Consider the following 22,824-nt stretch of genomic DNA (forward strand, 5'->3'; position numbering starts at 1 on the left):
AAAAAATTAGTGTATGTGAAATTATATATTCAAAATATTACATTACACCAAAAAACCAGCACTGAGATTGAGAATGTATTTAGCTACTACTTTATGTCTTCTTAATGTGTTTAAGCAGTTTTATTTCTTATTTTATTTCTTATACTGAGGGAAGCGGTTCTGTGACATAAAAAATGCTCACATCGTCTTGTAAAATACGCCATCAAACCACATAATTACTCAAATTAAAATACTCATGTATGAGCGATTGTCATGTCATTTAAATGTTTTCTATGTCAGAGGGGAAAAAAGAGCTAGCTAGAGTTAAACAGGTTAGCTAAAGTTTGTCATTTGGAAAAAAAACAAAAAACAAACAAAAAAAAAAACGGTTCAATATTACGTATGTACCATATAGCAGTTGATAGAATAATGTACATAACATTAACGATGTTGACTACATTTGGGCGATACCAGAATACATATAGAAGGTTAAATTGACATATTTATGGGATGAAGCTGTTCCCTGAGGCTGAAGAGTGCGTATCTTCATCGTCTTCTTCTTCTGTGTTTTTACATCGGTTCTCTTCTGCCACCTTCCGGTTTCTCACTCAGAGTTCATTCATTTTAGAGCTGTCGTTCCAGTCCAGTCATCTTCACTTAAACTTAAATAACAATCTCCTCCCTTCAGCACGACACTGAATGTTTCCATATGTGTTTAATAAAATGCTCTGATCAGTGTAGTGTGCTAACTGCAATCCCAGTAAACATTTAGCCGTTGATTCAATGTTGAAATAACGTACTTGACTGTGGTCTAATCAACGTTTTTTTAAGGTTGAAAGTGAAAATGAAACAGAAGTTGAAAAGACGACTAAAAAAGTCACATTAAAGACGTCCTTTTAAAGCCGTTATTTCAACGTTGAAATCACGTACCTAAATGTCATTCAATCAGCATTTTTTTAAGGTTGAAAATGAAAGTTGAAAAGACGACTAAAAAAGTCACATTAAAAACGTCCTTTTAAAGCCGTTATTTCAATGTGGAAATCACGTACATAAATGTCATTCAATAAACACTACATTAAAGTTGAAAAGACATCCAAACATAAACTTTGAAAAGACGAGTACAGTAGGTTCCTTTAAGAATTTAATGCTTCAGACTGGTTTTTAATCAAATCAACTTTATTTGTATAGCGCCTTTTACAACTGACGTTATCGCAAAGCAGCTTCACAGTTTCAGAACAGAACATTTAAAACAAAGCCCAATGCGAGCAAGCGGAAGGCGACAGTGGCAAGGAAAAACTCCCTCAAGGCTGGAGGAAGAAACCTTGGGAGGAACCAAGACTCACAAAGGGGACCCATCCTCCTCTGATGAAACTATAGATTGAATTTTAAATTATCACCAATGAAGTGTCATTATGCTACATAATAATAATGATAATAATCATAATAGTGACATCAATCTTGGGGCATAATAATAGTGCATCAGATTGGAAGAATCAGTCAGTGTTGCTTTTCAGTCAGAGTCCATTTCTACTCCAGTGTAGTTGATCAGGGTGAGTGGTCAGAGGCTGGCAGCAGTAGATGGAGGTGAGCAGCTGGTCTGGTCTGGGACCAGGAGAATCCAGCAAACAATCTTCCATCAGTGGGCCACCATTTTCTCAGAAAACAGTAAAGGGAAGCAGTTAGTTTAGTTGAGTGCAGCAGAAAAAAAGAGCATGTGACGGATCTGACTGTAACAGACTGGGAGGAGGGAAACCAGAAGGAGCTCATGCAAGGACATCCTTCAGCTCCAAACAAGAGAAATTGTGAGCACATCATCCGCGTTTACCCTGATTCCCCATGTCCATGAGTTCCTGAAACGACAACCTTAAACTAGACAGAGGTTAGTTGCCAAAGGCTAAACTGAACAAGTGTGTTTTGAGCCTAGACTTAAACATAGTGACTGTGTCTGCGTCCCGAACACTAGCTGGAAGATTGTTCCAGAGCTGAGGGGCTTTGTAGGAGCCCCCCCCCCGCTGAAGTCTTATGAATTCTGGGTAATAGTAAGAGGCCGGCGCCCTGATATCTGAGTAATCTTGGTGGTTCATTGTGCGTGATGAGGTCTCGCAAGTATTCAGGGGCGAGACCATGTAGGGATTTATACGTGAGTAAAAAAATGTTGTAATCAATACGGAATTTAACTGGAAGCCAGTGAAGGGCTGATAAGACTGGGCTGATATGATCAAATTTTCTAGTTTTAGTGAGGACCCTGGCTGCAGCATTTTGAATTAGCTGGAGTTTACTCAAGTTTCTGCTGGAGCATTCTGATAAAAGTGCATTGCAATAATCTAATCTTGATGTAATAAAAGCGTGAACAAATTTTTCTGCATCTGGGAGGGATAAGGAATTTCTTAACTTAGCGAGGTTCCGAAGATGTAGGAAAACTGTTTTTCTAATTTTACCTATATGCTGATCAAATGATAGATCTGAATCAATTATGACACCCAGATTTTTAGCTGATGAGCTAGGGAGAACAGGGAAGTCAAAATTATATATTAAGTCTGATACCTTATTTATAGCAGGTTTTGGACCTAGAAGGAGAACCTCGGTTTTGTTGCTGTTTAGCAGAAGGAAAGTGTATGACATCCAATGCTTCACTTCTTTAACACAGTCCTCCATTTTCTTTAGTGTAGGTTTGTCATCTGGTTTGGCTGATATGTATAACTGTGTGTCATCTGCATAACTGTGGAAGGTAATGCCATGCCTGCTAATAACTCTGCCCAGTGGCAGCATGTATAATATGAATAGTAAAGGTCCTAGGATGGAGCCTTGGGGAATTCCAGATCTCATTTTTTTTGCATAGAAGAAACATTATTTACTTTTACAAACTGGTAGCGATCTGTGAGATAAGACTTAAACCATGATAGGGCCGTTCCTGTTATTCCAACCATGTTTTTTAATCTTTCTAGCAGAATAGTATGATCACTTGTATAAAAAGCTGCACTGAGGTCGAGTAGAACTAGCATGGATACGCAGCCTCGATCAGAGGTGAGAAGAAGGTTGTTTGCTACCTTAACTAAAGCCGTTTCGGTGCTATGGTGTGGCCTAAAACCAGATTGAATTTTTTTTTTATATGTTATTCTTATGCAAGTATGAGGGAAGTTGTTGGGCCACAACTTTTTCTAAGATCTTAAATATGAAGAGAAGGTCTGTAATTGGATAGTACACTAGGATCAAGATTCGGTTTCTTGATCAGGGGTTTAATAACTGCTAGTTTAAATGCTTTGTGTACGTGATCCAGTATAAGGGACGAATTTATGATTGTTAAAAGGGGATTGATTATGACTGGTAATACTTCTTTAAATAGTTTTGTTGGTATTGCATCAAGTGTGCAGGTCATACAATTTGACGAGTAGATCATTTTCTCCAGTTCTAGCTGTGGTAGTGGGTCAAAGTCCTCTAGTCGTTCTTCTATGTTTTGTTCTATATCATCCACACCAGATGACAGACAGGCTGGATTTAGTAATATGGTATTTATTGTTTGTCTAATATGTTCAATCTTATTGTTAATAAAGTCCATAAAAGCATTGCTGGTGTGAACAGCTGGGATCTGTGGATCAGTAGCTGCCCGATTGTTTGTAAGTTTAGAGATTACATTAAAGAGTGCTCTAGGATTGTTTTTATTATTTTCAATCAGTGAGGACAGATGTGCTGAACGTGCATTGACGAGCACCCTTCTAAATTCGATAAGGCTGTTTTTCCAGGCACAGTGAAATACTTCCAGTTTAGTCGACCGCCATTTCCGCTCTAATTTCCTTACGGTTTGTTTTAAGGTGAGTGTTTCTTCATTATACCAGGGAGCGAGTTTTTTCTGTCGTAGCTTTTTACGCTTAAGTGGTGCTACACTATCTAAAGTTGATCGAAGTGTGTTATCTAAGTAGTCCGTTAGTCTGTCCAGCTCCAGTGGGTCCGCTGGACTACTGACTGAGGTCAATAAATCAGTGATGTTTTCAGTAAATTTAGGGGATGTAGATGGGGTTAGTGAGCGCTTTATATAGTAATGTGGGAATGTACATTTTTTTAAATATCTAAACTCAATTCATATGAAATTAGGTAGTGGTCTGAGACTGTGGAAGACTGAGGGAGAATATTTAGGTTTTTTCACCAAGTCTAGTGTGTGATTACAATAATGAGTAAGACCTGATACATTTTGTGTGAAACCAATCTATGATTGATGTGAATGTTCTTTTTTAGGGAATCATCACTTTTCTCAAAATGAATGTTAAAGTCTCCTACAATTATTAACGTATCACAGGACACTGCCAAATTAGCAGCTAGTTCACCAAATTCTTTTATAAATTCTGAATAGGGCCCTGGTGGTCTATAAATGATTAATAAGGAGATTGTGTTCTTATTTGTGGCGGGGTTAATTATGTTAATGTACATAATTTCAAAGGAAGTAAAGTTGTAACCATGTTTTTGGTTAATAATTAAATTATTTTTGTAAATTATACATAATCCACCCCCTTTGCCCGTCAGTCTGGGACTGTGTACATATTTATAGCCTATAGGAGTGGCTTGATTTAGTGCTAAATATTCATCATTTCTGACCCAAGTTTCACTAAGGCATAAAACTTCAAATTTCTGATCCATTATTATTTCATGTATAATGACTGCTTTAGAATTAAGTGCTCTTATATTGAGTAGGCCAGACTTTAGTCAAGTCTGGCATAGAACATCCTCGATGTTCCCAGAGAGAACTGGAGAACCTAGACAACTAGGGTGAAGCCCATCCCAGCAGTAGAGGGCAGGACATTCCCGAAAACACTCCCAGTGGTTGACGTAGTCCATGCCGACAGTGCCACACCAAACCCGGAGCCAGGAGTGGAGTGCAAAGAGCCTGCTGTACGCCTCACATCCTCATCTGTAGGTGGGTAGGGGGCCAGAGACGACGATCCTGGTGTCCGTCTTCTTCCGAGCGGTCTCCAGAAGCGAACGGTAGGGCTCCTTTAGGACCTCGCTATGGTGGGCGAAAGTGTCATTCGTCCCCACGTGGAGAACGACGGTGCCGAGGTCCTCACACTGCCGCAGCGCCGAGGGAAGTCGCCTGGCAACATCCAGGACACGAGCACCTGGAAGACAGGACACAGTAGCGTTACTTTTAGTGCCTGAGACTTTTAAATGTCTGACTATAGAGTCGCCGATAATAAGAACACCACCCTGTTTAGCTCTCGGTGCCGGTTCCGGTGCAGGTGAGGGCCAGGAGCTGAGCACCTCAAACCGGTTAGTAGAGGTGAAGACTGGCTGCGGTAGAGGGGAAGACGACCTCGGCTACCCATGCCCATGCTGACGCTCCCAGCTCGGAGCTGGAGTAAAGATGGCCATCCCGGGGAGCCGCCGCGTATACCTATTAACTATCAATTTACATTGATCAATATATCAATGTTTACCCTTTAACAATTTAGTACCCACGGGCAATACCTGGTTCAAGGGATTCACTAGGGGCGCTACTGAGCTATGGATAAATTCATGGGGATAACAGAGTGTGCTTTTTGTTCCAAGGGCCCTTGTAAGCGGTTGGGACGGCACGATCCCACGGGAAAATCCCTCTTCCAATTTATTTTAATGGACAAAATGGGACGTCGGACATCCCATTCCCAATGTATTTGAATTGAATGCAATAGATTGGAAGTGGGACGTCGGACACGGAACTGACTGATCCCATTCCCAATGTATTTGAATTGAATGCAATAGATTGGAAGTGGGACGTCGGACTCGGAACTGACCGATCCGACTCCCAATGTATTTTAATTGAATGCAATAGATTGGAAGTGGGACGGCAGACTCGGAAGTGACCGATCCGACTCCCAATGTATTTGAATTGAATGCAATAGATAGGAAGTGGGACGTCGGACTCGGAACTGACCGATCCGACTCCCAATGTAACCTTTTTCGGATCCTTTTAAGGGGTGTCCAAAACCCATGTATGAAATTTGAATGGGAATAAATTGGGAGTGGGATGTCCAGAAACTGTGCTTGGGGAGGTCTACCGACTTCACGGCGTCGAGTACTGAATCGTCTGGGTCCCCCAAACAACATATCAGAAGATGGGGTCACTGGGATCTTGCTTAGTATGTTATTTTCAGCAAATGTATTCATGAAAAATGTTTTCCTTTGTTTGCCCACTTCCAATTTATTTCATTCAAGTCAAATAAATTGGAAGTGGGATATCTCACTATCCCACTTCCAATCTATTCTAACCAAGTCAAATAAATTACAAGTGGGACCTGGATCCCACTTCCAATTTATTCCAGTCAAATCAAATAAATTGGAAGTGGGACACACGTATTTTGCCCACTGGGAGACCTGGATTTATTTATTTGAATTTTAAAATAAATTGGAAGTGGGATCCCACTTTCAATCTATTCTAACCAAGTCAAATAAATTGGAAGTGGGATCCCACTTCCAATCTATTCTAACCAAGTCAAATTGGGGTCAATTTTGACAAATTGGGACCAATTTTGGACGCAATCTCACTATCCCATTTCCAATTGATTTCATTCAAGTGAAATAAATTGGAAGTGGGATCCCATGAAACATGTACATGACTTGGCTGAAATGAATTGGAAGTGGGATCCCAATTCCAGTCTATTTCAGCCAAGTCAAATAAACAGGAAATGGAATACCACTTCCAATATATTCCAATATAGTAAAATAAATTGGAAGTGGGATCCAATTTCGAAAACTTTGATTTTGGGGCCAAAATTGGGGCCTATATTGACAAATTGGGACCCAATCTTACTATCCCGCTTCCAATTTATTCCTGTCATCAAATAGAATGAGAATCTCTGAGCGTTTTGTGGGTGCTGCGAGCTCTCTCTGAGTGTTTTGTGCGTGCTGCGCGCTCTCTCTGAGTGTTTTGTGCAAACTGCGCGCTCTCTCTGAGTGTTTTGTGCGCGCTGCGCGCTCTCGCTGAGTGTTTTGTACATGCTGCGCGCTCTCGCTGAGTGTTTTGTGCGCACTGCGCGCTCTCTGTGTTTTGTGCGTGCTGCGCTCTCTCTCTGAGTGTTTTGTACATGCTGCCCGCTCTCTCTGAGTGTTTTGTGCAAACTGCGCGCTCTCTCTGAGTGTTTTGTGCAAACTGCGCTCTCTCTCCGAGTGTTTTGTGCAAACTGCGCGCTCTCTCCGAGTGTTTTGTGCAAACTGCGCGCTCTCACTGAGTGTTTTGTGCAAACTGCGTGCTTTCACTGAGTGTTTTGTGCAAACTGCGTGCTCTCTGAGTGTTTTGTATAAGCCGCGCGCTCTCTGAGTAATTTGTGTATGCCGCGCGCTCTCGCTGAGTGTTTTGTACATGCTGCGCGCTCTCGCTGAGTGTTTTATGCGCGCTGCGCGCTCTCTGTGTTTTGTGTGTGCTGCGCGCTCTCTCTGAGTGTTTTGTGCAAACTGCGCGCTCTCACTGAGTGTTTTGTGCAAACTGCGCGCTCTCTGAGTGTTATGTGCGCGCTGCGCGCTCTCGCTGAGTGTTTTGTATAGGCTGCGCGCTCTCGCTGAGTGTTTTGTGCGCGCTGCACGCTCTCTGTGTTTTATGCGTGCTGCGTGCTCTCTCTGAGTGTTTTGTGCAAACTGCGCACTCTCTCTGAGTGTTCTGTGCAAACTGCGCGCTCTGAGTGTTTTGTGCAGGCTATGCGATCTCTCTGAGGTTTCTTTTGCGATTTTTGCCCTATCACATCCCAAAGCTGAGATATAGGGACATGTTTTGCTGCATAAAATGTATAACTGTAAATTTCATGATGGGATTCCTACTTCCAGTGAAGCTAGGTAAACCCATGAGTAAAAGGGTGAGATAAGAAAATCCTAGTCAGTCCAATATACTCTACACTGCATCTGTATTTTGTTTTATTGGACGTATAACAAGCTTATAAATTTAATTCCAATATATTCAACACCAATAAACCTATTGAGAGAAAATCCCAGTTACGTTAGTCCTCATATCTCAGCTTTGGGATGAGATAGGCTAAAAATAATCACACCCCTGTGTAAGTCAGGACCTGCTCAATCAACATTGTGAGTTTGGAAGAAATCTGACACGGTTAAAAAGTTAGTCTAAAAAAAACACAAAGGGGTACCCCTTAGTGTTTTTTTTTTAGGTGAAAAATGTGACCTCCTCAGATCTTCTTCAAACCCACACCGTGTGTCAGGGAGGTCCTGACGAAGACAGTGGTGTGGTAATTGTTGCCCTACCACATCCCAAAGCTGAGATATAGGGACATGTTGTGCTGCATAAAATGTATAACTGTAAATTTCATGATGGGATTCTTACTTCCAGTGAAGCTAGGTAAACACATGAGTAGAAGGGTGCGATCAGAAAAGCCTAGTCAGTCCAATATATCCTACATTGCATCTGTATTTTGCTTTATTGGACGTATAACAAGCTTATAAATTTAATTCCAATATATTCAACACCAATAAACCTATTGAGAGAAAATCCCAGTTACGTTAGTCCTCATATCTCAGCTTTGGGATGAGATAGGCTAAAAATAATCACACCCCTGTGTAAGTCAGGACCTGCTCAATCAACATCGTGAGTTTGGAAGAAATCTGAGACGGTGAAAAATGTGACCTCCTCAGATCTTCTTCAGACCCACACCGTGTGTCAGGGAGGTCCTGACGAAGACAGTGGTGTGGTAATTGTTGCCCTACCACATCCCAAAGCTGAGATATAGGGACATGCTGTGCTGCATAAAATGTATAACTGTAAATTTCATGATGGGATTCCTACTTCCAGTGAAGCTAGGTAAACACATGAGTAGAAGGGTGCGATCAGAAAAGCCTAGTCAGTCCAATATATGATGCACTGCATCTGTATTTTGTTTTATTGGACGTATAACAAGCTCATAAATTTAATTCCAATATATTCAACACCAATAAACCTATTGAGAGAAAATCCCAGTTATGTAAGTCCTCATATCTCAGCTTTGGGATGAGATAGGCTGAAAATAATCACACCCCTGTGTAAGTCAGGACCTGCTCAATCAACATCGTGAGTTTGGAAGAAGTCTTAGACGGTCAAAAATTTTGGCTAAAAATACACAAAGGGGTAGTTTTTTTTTGGGTGAAAAATGTGACCTCCTCAGATCTTCTTCAAACCCACACCGTGTGTCAGGGAGGTCCTGACGAAGACAGTGGTGTGGTAATTGTTGCCTACCACATCCCAAAGCTGAGATATAGGGACATGTTGTGCTGCATAAAATGTATAACTGTAAGTTTCATGATGGGATTCTTACTTCCAGTGAAGCTAGGTAAACACATGAGTAGAAGGGTGCGATCAGAAAAGCCTAGTCAGTCCAATATATGATGCATTGCATCTGTATTTTGTTTTATTGGACATACAACAAGCTAATAAATTTAATTCCAATATATTCAACACCAATAAACCTATTGAGAGAAAATCCCAGTTACGTTAGTCCTCATATCTCAGCTTTGGGATGAGATAGGTTGAAAATAATTACACCCCTGTGTAAGTCAGGACCTGCTCAATCAACATCGTGAGTTTGGAAGAAATCTGAGACGGTCAAAAATTTTGTCTAAAAAAAACTCCTTTGTGTTTTTTTAGACTAAATTTTTCACAGAGTCAGATTTCCTCCAAACTTTATTAGAACTGAGACCCCCTGACCAAATACAAATTCAATGTAGGACATATTGGATTGAGGAGGCTTTTCTGATTGCACCCCTCTACTCATGTGTTTACCTAGCTTCACTGGAAATAGGAATGCCATCTTGATATATGCAGTTATACATTTTATGGAGTAGAAGAGATCCCCATATCTCAGCTTTGGGATGTGGTAGAGCGAAAATAACCCTTCGCCAGAACCTCCCTGACACACTGTGTGGGTTTGAAAAAGATCTGAAGAGGTCATGATTTTAACTCAAAAAAATACTAATAACCCTTGTGTTTTTTTAGACAAAATTTTTGACCAACTCAGATCTCCTCCAAACTAACGTTGTTGATTAAGGATTCCCTGACTTACACAGGGGTGTGATTATTTTCAGCCTATCTCATCCCAAAGCTTAGATATGAGAACTCACGAAACTAGGATTTTCTCTCAATATACATATAACAAAAAGTAACAAATAAAACTTGAATAACCTTTTACAATAAAGCTTATGTATCAAGCAGCCTTTGTCATTCTTATTCAAATAATGACACCTGGAGTAGCAAGAGACACCTCTCTTTGGTATCGATAGAAGCCTTCATGCTTGTTCAATATTTTAAGAGTCACCTGCAGTGGTAGTAAATATAAAATTAATAGTCGTTAATAATAAAATTTAGCAGTATTTTATCCAATTGTTGTTAATGTACCAATACTATTGTAATGAATCATACTATAGCATTATTGAATTCCCTACCACTGGCAGCATAACATCTAGAATAAAGTCAACACTTCCAAGGTCCTTCTTGTCCAAGCCTAAAGCAGTGTGGATTATTTTATACATCTCATCAATCTGGAAAAAATATACACATAAATATGTACAAACAGTACTTTAAATTGTACAAGATTTATTTTGGAAATATGGAGAAGAACAAAAGTAAGAAAACCTAATATGTCTCACCCGTTCTGTACTAAATTTAGATAGTCTAGGTCTAAGTATGGTCCGAAGCTTCATACATTTGTTGGGATGGCTCCACAGGAACATTTGCCCTGACTTCTTTTTGCCACTGAATAGTTGTCTATGTAACTCCTATTGAAAATATAATTGTATGATTAGCAAAAGAACATTTCTGATATGCATTTATTTCTTGAATCTATCCTATCCACTCTTCTATGGAGATTTTACAAGCTGTCTGCACACAACTGAACACCTGTGAATGTTAATATGTGGTGAATTTGCTAATTAAAAGTGGACATCCACATATATAGTGCACCTTATCATAATATATTTCTTTTTAAAACATATTTTGGAATAACTGAATTAAAGGAACACTGGGTATGATTTTATTTTTGCTCCTGCACTCAGAGCAATTCTTTATGCACTCAGATATTCCTCAAGCATAACTCAACAGAACTGTACATCCAAGGCACAGCAGTAAATAAAAAAAAAAAGAAAAATAAATTATATTTATTAGAAAACAAAGAAGAATTACCTGGATTTCTTCATCACTGATCAAGACTCTCAAACCCTTCTCTTTCAGGACTGAGAGGAGACTGGAAGTAAACATATGTAAATTCACTAAATGGCTGCTTTGGCCAGTATAATTGGTTTGTAGAATTTGTCATTTGTAAAATATAACATAGATTGGTCACATACTTTGTATATGGGTAAGGCGAAGGTATGTCACATCCACATTTAAAACTTGTATCCTGAAGGTTTTCTTGCTGTACATCTGCACAGTCTGTATGAAGCCAGTTTTCACATACGTCACACTGTACCCAGGTAAATTTAGAAACATCTGGATACAGGGATCTAAATAAGTTCACAATTAAATTAAATTAGTCAAAACACAAATTTGACCTAAACATCTGAATTAAAATAAAGTGTTAAGGAGTATGTAGAATGTACCTCTCTCCTTTCTGTCCAGACATACTCTGGTACGTGCATGCATACATTTTGCCAGCCAAGCAAACTGTGTCACCTGTTGCAAGTGTCTGTAATAAAAAAAAATGATTAAAAAATTATTACTGGGTGGCAGAGCATGGAATTTTAATTGAAGATACTGGTTATATAAATAAACTAATCATCAACTTACAGGCAGAATAGCTTCTGCTGCTAATGAAGCTGCATGATATTTATGCAGGTGAAGCAGTTGTTTCTGAAACAGTTTCATTTGCAGCTTTGATATTCCTCACTTCCAATTCAGCCATCTATTTTAACATAAGGAAACATTTGGAGTGGCATATTCACATAGTACATATGATGTAACAATCCGTGATAGGTGCCTACCGCGCAAACAAATACCCCACAGTTATCTGAATCTGACTGATTCCATTGGCCTGGATTCTGTATTCTCCAAGAGCTCAAGTCCCAAACGTTCTGAAATGCCTTACTGGGAATAAAGACCATTATAATAAAAGTAAAACTCTTAGTTGTGGATGCAGCATATGAATTTGAGTAAACATTAGAATAAACAAACTTCACGTTTAAATGAGTACATTTAATGTTTGTTGACAGCAGGGATTTATAAATCTTTAGTTAATATTAAAGCTTAAGAACAATGAGGCTACCCATATTTCCACTGTGTAGCCTACTCAGTGATACTAAGTAGTTAAAAAGCAGTACCAAATAATATCCAACAAACAAGATCCAGAAACAAAAGTTTATGCTTTATTTGTAAGGTGGAAAGAAAAAAATATATACCATAACAATTCCTTGTCCTGGTCTTCTATTGTTTATTCTGCAGAAATTCATAATCACAACAATAATATATAAGTTAGAAAAATGTATATTCTGTGCTCCTTCAACCAGCTGAGAAAGTCTGGTGTCTACTACCTGTGAGAAAAGCAAGCTCAATTAATATTTTTTGAGTTGATTTCTGTTAAGTATAGAGAGCACTTGTGATATTAATGCTCACGTTATCCGTCAGCCAAGGCATTCTGATTTTTCCTAATTACTGCTTCTTGGTATTCATTATTTCAGGGGGGCACAAACACTTTAGATCATGAAGGTTGACCTTATTAAGGTTAGATGCTCCTCCTTTTGTTCAGCAAAAAGGACTGCTAATTTTTCCTAAACATTATAGACATTACAACATTTCTAAAAGCACGTATTGTACAACGTACTTTATTAATATAACAAAAAAATTAACTTACCTCTTTTGATTGGTCTATTTGAAAAAGACCAACTGAAAAGTGCTGGCAGCTCTTTTTGTTCTCTTCTTCTTAGGGCAACTCTATCATTTCCATGCCTTCATTTACCCCCTCTTTCTAGACTGCACTTGCTGCCAATTATAATTAAAACTATTTCTTTACCTTTTACTGATTCAAATTATGAAAAAGCAAATAAAATGTACAAACCTTTTTCAGAAATACCAAGTCTTCCACTTCTGCTATCTACTTCCAATTGGTCCAATGAAATTCTCATCATGTCCTCTTTGAATTTCTGGTTATGCAGGTGAAATATCAGTCTTAAGGAAAACATGAAATGCCTGTCTTTCATATTACAAAGAAAATACAGACTTGAGGCCAGTTCTCGGTTAAGTTGTTCTGCCACTGCCGGGTTTAAAAAATTCATAGTCATATGCTTAAAAGGCATTGGTGGAATAATCCCATATACTTGAAGGGTGTTATGTTCACAGCAGGTTTCAAAACTTTCTTGGGACTAATTGTCTGAAACTTTTTGTAAGTGACTTTTTACGCATAATGTCACACTTAAAATGATATGTTTTTTTTTGTCAACGAAGCTCAAAGACTTCAGGATCATTCCACACCAGCTGACTTAGGACTTGTCTGGTTATGTCAGTTTCCCATGAACAACTTAAAGCAAAAAGTAAAATAATTAATGAATTTGAAAAAAAAAACATTCGTTTTTAGAATGACTAAACAGATTAAAAAGCTGAGTAAATGTACTCACAGTAAGAGTAATTTGTTTATAATCATTTCATATTAACACATTTTCACAAAAGGCTTGTTTTATCAAGGATGTAAAATATTTAATCTATTAAATGTAATCTTTCCATAACATTATTATTGTTGTTATTATTATTATTATTTTAGTTATTTTAGCAACATTTATGTAGTGTTCATATGTTTCAGGACTGTATTATCAATTTATCAAAAATATTAGATAAAATGATTCCAAACTGCTTCATAACTAAAAGTAATGTATAGGGATTTTACTCAACAAATATTTATGTTTGATGAATGTCTGAAAATCAAAAAATTACATATGTGCTATGTGCAGATTTTCTTCTTACAAATTTGTTTTGGCAATCTTGAGTTTTTCTCACAAAAGTTAATATTTTATTTCCTAAAACATTCAAAAATATTAAACCCAATCACATCTGTGCTCATAGACACCCTGAAATGGATTAAGCGGCAAAGAAGAATATGATGATGATTATGATGATGACATCTGTGGTAATCTTTTAGATCTAAATCAGAGCTAACTGCTCAAGTGTTTTAATGAAACAGGATTACTTCTTACTATGAAAACACAGAATCAACAAGGCCTATAAAATGAATTTATAATTGTGAACTAATGTTGAACTTACAAAGTAATTTCAAATACTGCATTCAAAACTTTTTGTTCTCTACAAAAACCCTTAAATAATAAAGCCGACATTCTTCAAAAATAATTTTGGAAGTTTATACATCATAGATTACATATTATACATTCTGACATAAGGTAAAGCCTCTATAAAACTTAACATGTGGCCATTTATTACAAGGATTCAGTGTTAAACTGATTTCTTAAACTGTAGTAGCTTTAACATTTAGTGTATGACTTGCTATCTTACATTTCTTCTGCCAACATTAGTATTTAAGACCAACATTTTTCTTGATTTGCAAGCGCAGTACTTAAACATATGTTTTAACATGTAGAAAAGAAAACTTACCTGCTTCTTCTGCCTTTTTAGTTGAACAGGCTGCAATTTGTATGAAAGGTTTAGTTGGTGGTACGTAATGTAATAATTAATTATTAAATCATTTTTAGGTCAGCAATGAAAAATGTGTTTTATAAGGAATTCTTACCATAAGAATTTAAATGAACTTGAAAATTTACATGTTTAAGAATAATTTTCCCACACCAGGGGCAATGCCAATGGCTTCTTATGGAATCCTTCACCTCTGCACACAAGCATGGTATTGTAAATTTCTCTGAAAGGAAGTCATATGTCAGAATATAATATGAGAGGCCCTTTAGGCCAATATTCAAATTTCAGTCTCACATACATTATCCTATCCTCTTACACTCACTAACACACTGTCTCACACTGAGTATTATATACAATCACAAACATTATCGAACATATTATACACCAAAACACTTACTCACACTATGAATCCTCTTACGCCCAATATCAAACTGACTCAGTGTATACATACATATATCAGTGTAACAGTTTTGGTAGTGTATAAGAGGTTTCGTAATGTTTATGAGAGTGTAAAATATTCAGTGTTAGTGAGTGTGCAAAGCTTGATACCTAAAGGGTATCTCATAGTCTTTCACAAATACAAACATTGACTTGCATATCTAACAGTACAATAACCTCTGATTTTGAGTGGTTGTTATGAATGATAAACTCTTCACAGATTAGTACCACGTTAAAACATATCAGTGAGGTAGCAGGATTGACAAAAGCAATACATTGAATACACTGAAATAAATATCCTGACATATTAAGTAAATTTATTGTAAATATGTTATATGAAATATTTTATAAATATGGTACTTCTATAAAGAAAACCCCTACCTTACCTTAAACTTAACCTGAACCCAAAACATATTTGTGACCCTACCACACACCTGGCTCTAATCCTAACACTTGCCTTATTCAAAAACTAATCCAGTTAAACTCCAGGTACAGAATGGTGTCAGAATCATGTCTATAACTGTATTATACCTGTTTCATGTTCAGTAAATTCTCAGGTTAACATCAGATATACACTTTAACCATCCATATAAAGCGAACAGTGTTCTTTTTTTACTCAACACATATGTTTGATGAATGTCTGAACATCAAATAAATTTACATATGTGCTATGAGTCTTCTTAGGTGATATATTTTGAACATTTTCCCCCTACTGCCTCTGGTTTTGTGTACGTCACTGTTATTCATTAAGGTAGCACTGATTTTCCGTGTAACATTACAAAGTTTGTTTTGGAACCCCAGTGTTATCCTATATAATTTAACCCTCCATATAATGTGGACAGTTGAACTCTGTAGATTACTTATAACAAATTTTATTATTTTTTGTGTTACTAAAAATCTCATGAACAATTTACAATAAGGGTACATTAATTTACAATACTTAATAAGCCATACTAAATGGTTAGGTAATGTAACAATTAATCATTAAGTATAATACATGAAACAAGAACTAGCATTAACTAGCATTCGTTTAGAATTTTTATAAAATCTGAAAATAATGCTTGTTCTATCATTAAATAATGATTCATTGATACAATAGTAGAGCTATGGTCTTATATTTATCAATGCGATAATTCATATTTAATAATTAATAATAAAATAGTTATACTGAATATACCTGAAAGTTGACATGCTGCTGACACGTAAAAATGCGTGTATGGAGTGTTTAGTTCATCCATAAAGGACAACACAAACTTAAATGTAACCTTAATGTAATAACACAATAGCTAATGAGATTTACACAACGATACAAAACCTTTTATTTACATTTGTGGTGATTATCTCTGAACTCTCATAGCAAAGTATACAATAGCAAATGCTTACCTTCATTATTATGTGTGTAATATATGGCAAATTTCAAATGTTTGGAAGAGAGATGTCGATCTGAGCATGGCGTCGTCTTCGTGCAGTATGGACATTGTGAATCGTTTGCTTTTTCTTTGAGTTCTGTCACTGACGCAAATTCTGTACTTTTGCCTGTTTTCCTGATAAACATAGTCAGTATAGCTAATTACTGAAACAAAAAGTAAAAATAACATTGCCTAACAGTACATGTGGACACGGCCTAACTTACCTTACATGATCACGAGTGGCGTCTCTGATATGGAAAGGTGGTGCACAGTAAACTCCGTGTGGGAAACATTCAAAAGAAAATACACAACCCGCCTCATGCAACATTTAAATCACTATATATGTGGAGGATTGATATGGATAAGGAGGAAAAATACCATTAATGGTAATTAAATCATAAATTAAATTAAAGCAACATTAGGGATTTTTTCTTAAATTGCACCTTCAAAAACACTGTGACGTTGCTACTACAGGCTCTGTACTATTGCAACAACACCTGGTAGGGATCTGCCCATTGAAGGATGAAAGGGGTCAAAAAAGTTTCCAAAGCATCATATGGACTGCAGTCTGTAACTGTAGAACAAAGTGCTGCTGTATGGTCAGTGAAGTTGAGAGAATGGACAGAAATATTGTGGTCATAATATTATCATATGACTGTGTATTCTAAAATGTAATTAAAACAGCTCTCGCTGACACCGTATCAACATTAGTCTACTGGGGCAGATCAGTGTGACAACAATTTACAAAAACAAAATCTCAAACATAAAAAATCTATAAGTTATAAATATATTCAGTACCAAAATTTTCTTTAAAATATATTTGGGACCAACACAGCATGTTCTATTAAAACTATCTATATTTATAACCAGAATTCCAGCACTCACAATTTTCCCATCTGGAAAAATGTAAGAAAATTTAGTCTTTCCCTTCACTGCAGCAAAGGATATTTCTGTATAACAGATAACCATCTAAAGGTTTTGGCACAGAGCATTAATGTAGATTAATGTTTTTTTTGTTTTTTTTTTTTTGTCTAGGCTTGCTATTTTTGCTGTAATCAATATTTTGAAATTTACCTGCCAAAATATTTTCTCTGATGTGTAGGCTATTCCAATAAGTAAAAAAGAGAAGACAAAATATTGAAATTAAAATAGAAAAATGTTACCTAGTACATTTTTTTATAGAAAATGCACTTTTCATGACTACAGGAATATAGTGTGTTGAACATTGGATAATTTGGACCATGGATGATGTTCGTGGTAATTGGTCACGCCATGTACAATAAAAATCACAACACTTTAACACACAAACACATCCAACATTTAATTTAATTACCCGCTGTTCGGCTTTGTGTACCGGCACAGTAGCTGCTGTGCTGCTGGCTGTACCGGCACAGTAGCCGCTGTGACATACTTCCGGTATTACTGTGACGGGAAAAAAGGGTACAGCACAGTAACATCTCGGCTACAGCTCCTGCTGACAGAACACTCAGAGATGGCGCGCGCAGCTCGAAAAGAACACTCAGATGCCACGAGCAGCATGAAAAGAACACTCAGAGATGCCGCGTGCAGCACGAAAAGAACACTCAGAGATCGCGCACGCAGCTGAACAGAACACTCAGATGGCACACGCAGCTCGAAAAGAACACTCAGAGATCGCGCGCATCTGAACAGAACACTCAGAGATCGCGCAAGCAGCTGTACAGAACACTTAGAGATGGCGCGCGCAGTACGAAAAGAACACTCAGAGATCACGTGCGCAGCTGAACAGAACACTCAGAGATCGCACGCAGCTGAACAGAACACTCAGAGATAGTGTTCTGTTCAGCTGCGCGCGCTAAGAGATGGCGCACAACTCGAAAAGAACACGCAGAGATCGCCCCCACAGCTGAACAGAACACTCAAGGATGGAGCGCGCAGCTCGAAAATAACTCTCAGAGATCGCACGCAGCTGAACAGACCACTCAGAGATTGCGCGTGCAGCTGAACAGAACACTCAGAGATGGTGCGCGCAGCTCGAAAAGAACACTCAGAGATGGCGCGCGCAGCTGAACAGAACACTCAGAGATTGCGCGTGCAGCTGAACAGAACACTCAGAGATGGAGCGGACAGCACGAAAAGAACACACACAGATGGCGCGTGCAGGTCGAAAAGAACTCTCAGAGATCGCACGCAGCTGAACAGAACACTCAGAGATCACACGCAGCTGAACAGAACACTCAGATCCCGGGAGCCGCTGAACAGAACACTCAGAGATCGCACATGCAGCTGAACAGAACACACAGAGATCGCACGCGCAGCTGAACAGAACACTCAGAGATCGCACGCAGCTGAACAGAACACTCAGAGATCACACGCAGCTGAACAGAACACTCAGAGATCGCGCGCGCAGCTGAACAGAACACTCAGAGATCGCTCGCAGTTGAACAGAACACCCAGAGATCGCACGCAGCTGAACAGAACACTCAGAGATCGCACGCGCAGCAGAACAGAACACTCAGAGATCGCACGCAGCTGAACAGAACACCCAGAGATCGCACGCGCAGCAGAACAGAACACTCAGAGATCGCGCCCGCGGCTGAACAGAACACTCAGATCGCGCGCGCAGCTGAACAGAACACTCAGAGATCGCGCGCGCAGCTGAACAGAACACTCAGAGATCGCGCGCGCAGCTGAACAGAACACTCAGAGATCGCGCCCGCGGCTGAACAGAACACTCAGAGATCGCGCCCGCGGCTGAACAGAACACTCAGAGATCGCGCCCGCGGCTGAACAGAACACACAAAGATTGCGCACGGGGCTGAACAGAACACTCAGAGATCGCACGCGCAGCTGAACAGAACACACAGAGATCGCACGCGCAGCAGAACAGAACACTCAGAGATCGCGCCCGCGGCTGAACAGAACACCCAGAGATCGCACGCAGCTGAACAGAACACCCAGAGATCGCACGCGCAGCTGAACAGAACACTCAGAGATCGCGCGCAGCTGAACAGAACACTCAGAGATCGCGCGCGCAGCTGAACAGAACACACAGAGATCGCTCGCAGTTGAACAGAACACCCAGAGATCGCGCGCAGCTGAACAGAACACTCAGAGATCGCACGCGCAGCTGATCAGAACACACAGAGATTGCGCACGGGGCTGAACAGAACACTCAGAGATCTCACGCGCAGCTGAACAGAACACACAGAGATCGCACGCAGCTGAACAGAACACTCAGAGATCGCGAGCGGCTGAACAGAACACACAGAGATCGCTCGCAGTTGAACAGAACACCCAGAGATCGCACGCAGCTGAACAGAACACCCAGAGATCGCGCGCGCAGCTGAACAGAACACTCAGAGATCGCACGCGCAGCTGATCAGAACACACAGAGATCGCACGCGCAGCAGAACAGAACACTCAGAGATCGCGCGCGCAGCTGAACAGAACACTCAGAGATCGCGCGCAGCTGAACAGAACACACAGAGATTGCGCACGGGGCTGAACAGAACACTCAGAGATCGCACGCGCAGCTGAACAGAACACACAGAGATCGCACGCGCAGCAGAACAGAACACACAGAGATTGCGCGCACAGCTGAACAGAACACTCAGAGATCGCGCGCGCAGCTGAACAGAACACACAGAGATCGCTCGCAGTTGAACAGAACACCCAGAGATCGCACGCAGCTGAACAGAACACCCAGAGATCGCACGCGCAGCAGAACAGAACACTCAGAGGTCGCGCGCGCAGCTGAACAGAACACACAGAGATCGCTCGCAGTTGAACAGAACACCAAGAGATCGCACGCAGCTGAACAGAACACCCAGAGATCGCACGAACAGAACACACAGAGATCGCACGCAGCTGAACAGAACACCCAGAGATCGCGCGCAGCTGAACAAAACACTCAGAGATCGCACCCGCAGCTGAACAGAACACACAGAGATCGCTCGCACTTGAACAGAACACCAAGAGATCGCACGCAGCTGAACAGAACACCCAGAGATCGCACGCGCAGCAGAACAGAACACTCAGAGATCGCGCGCAAAGCTGAACAGAACACTCAGAGATCGCTCGCAGCTGAACAGAACACTCAGACATCGCGCGCTCAGCTGAACAGAACACCCAGAGATCGCCCGCGCGGCTGAACAGAACACTCAGATCGCGCGCAGCTGAAGAGAACACTCAGAGATCGCACGCGCAGCTGAACAGAACACTCAGAGATTGCGCACGGGGCTGAACAGAACACTCAGAGATCGCGCGCAGCTGAACAGAACACTCAGAGATCGCGCGCGCAGCTGAACAGAACACTCAGAGATCGCGCGCAGCTGAACAGAACACTCAGAGATCGCACGCGCAGCTGAACAGAACACACAGAGATCGCACGCGCAGCTGAACAGAACACACAGAGATCACTCGCAGTTGAACAGAACACCCAGAGATCGCACGCAGCTGAACAGAACACCCAGAGATCGCACGCGCAGCAGAACAGAACACTCAGAGATCGCGCGCGCAGCTGAACAGAACACTCAGAGATCGCTCGCAGCTGAACAGAACACTCAGATCGCGCGCAGCTGAACAGAACACAAAGAGATTGCGCACGGGGCTGAACAGACCACTCAGAGATTGCACGCGCAGCTGAACAGAACACACAGAGATCGCACGCGCAGCAGAACAGAACACACAGAGATTGCGCGCGCAGCTGAACAGAACACTCAGAGATCGCGCGCGCAGCTGAACAGAACACACAGAGATCGCGCGCGCAGCAGAACAGAAAACTCAGAGGTCGCGCGCGCAGCTGACCAGAACACTCAGAGATCCCTCGCAGTTGAACAGAACACTCAGAGATCGCGCGCAGCTGAACAGAACACTCAGAGATCGCACGCGCAGCTGAACAGAACACTCAGAGATCGCGCGCGCAGTTGAACAGAACACCCAGAGATCGCACGCGCAGCAGAACAGAAAACTCAGAGGTCGCGCGCGCAGCTGACCAGAACACTCAGAGATCCCTCGCAGTTGAACAGAACACTCAGAGATCGCACGCGCAGCAGAACAGAACACTCAGAGATCGCGCCCGCGGCTGAACTGAACACTCAGAGATCGCACGCGCAGCAGAACAGAACACTCAGAGATCGCGAGCGCAGCTGAACAGAACACTCAGAGATCGCGCGCAGCTGAACAGAACACACAGAGATTGCGCACGGGGCTGAACAGAACACTCAGAGATCGCACGCGCAGCTGAACAGAACACACAGAGATCGCACGCGCAGCAGAACAGAACACACAGAGATTGCGCGCACAGCTGAACAGAACACACAGAGATCGCTCGCAGTTGAACAGAACACCCAGAGATCGCACGCAGCTGAACAGAACACCCAGAGATCGCACGCGCAGCAGAACAGAACACTCAGAGGTCGCGCGCGCAGCTGACCAGAACACTCAGAGATCGCTCGCAGTTGAACAGAACACCCAGAGATCACACGCAGCTGAACAGAACACCCAGAGATCGCACGCGCAGCAGAACAGAACACTCAGAGATCGCGCCCGCGGCTGAACAGAACACTCAGATCGCGCGCGCAGTTGAACAGAACACTCAGAGATCGCGCGCAGCTGAACAGAACACTCAGAGATCGCGCGCGCAGCTGAACAGAACACACAGAGATCGCTCGCAGTTGAACAGAACACCAAGAGATCGCACGCAGCTGAACAGAACACCCAGAGATCGCACGCGCAGCAGAACAGAACACTCAGAGATCGCGCGCAAAGCTGAACAGAACACTCAGAGATCGCTCGCAGCTGAACAGAACACTCAGACATCGCGCGCTCAGCTGAACAGAACACCCAGAGATCGCCCGCGCGGCTGAACAGAACACTCAGATCGCGCGCAGCTGAAGAGAACACTCAGAGATCGCACGCGCAGCTGAACAGAACACTCAGAGATTGCGCACGGGGCTGAACAGAACACTCAGAGATCGCGCGCAGCTGAACAGAACACTCAGAGATCGCACGCGCAGCTGAACAGAACACTCAGAACACTCAGAGATCGCGCGCGCAGCTGAACAGAACACTCAGAGATCGCGCGCAGCTGAACAGAACACTCAGAGATCGCACGCGCAGCTGAACAGAACACACAGAGATCGCACGCGCAGCTGAACAGAACACACAGAGATCGCTCGCAGTTGAACAGAACACCCAGAGATCGCACGCAGCTGAACAGAACACCCAGAGATCGCGCGCGCAGCTGAACAGAACACTCAGAGATCGCTCGCAGCTGAACAGAACACTCAGATCGCGCGCAGCTGAACAGAACACAAAGAGATTGCGCACGGGGCTGAACAGACCACTCAGAGATCGCACGCGCAGCTGAACAGAACACACAGAGATCGCACGCGCAGCAGAACAGAACACACAGAGATTGCGCGCGCAGCTGAACAGAACACTCAGAGA

The sequence above is a fragment of the Hoplias malabaricus genome, chromosome X1 (genome assembly GCF_029633855.1).
Source record: "Hoplias malabaricus isolate fHopMal1 chromosome X1, fHopMal1.hap1, whole genome shotgun sequence".
Classification (NCBI taxonomy): Eukaryota; Metazoa; Chordata; class Actinopteri; order Characiformes; family Erythrinidae; genus Hoplias; species Hoplias malabaricus.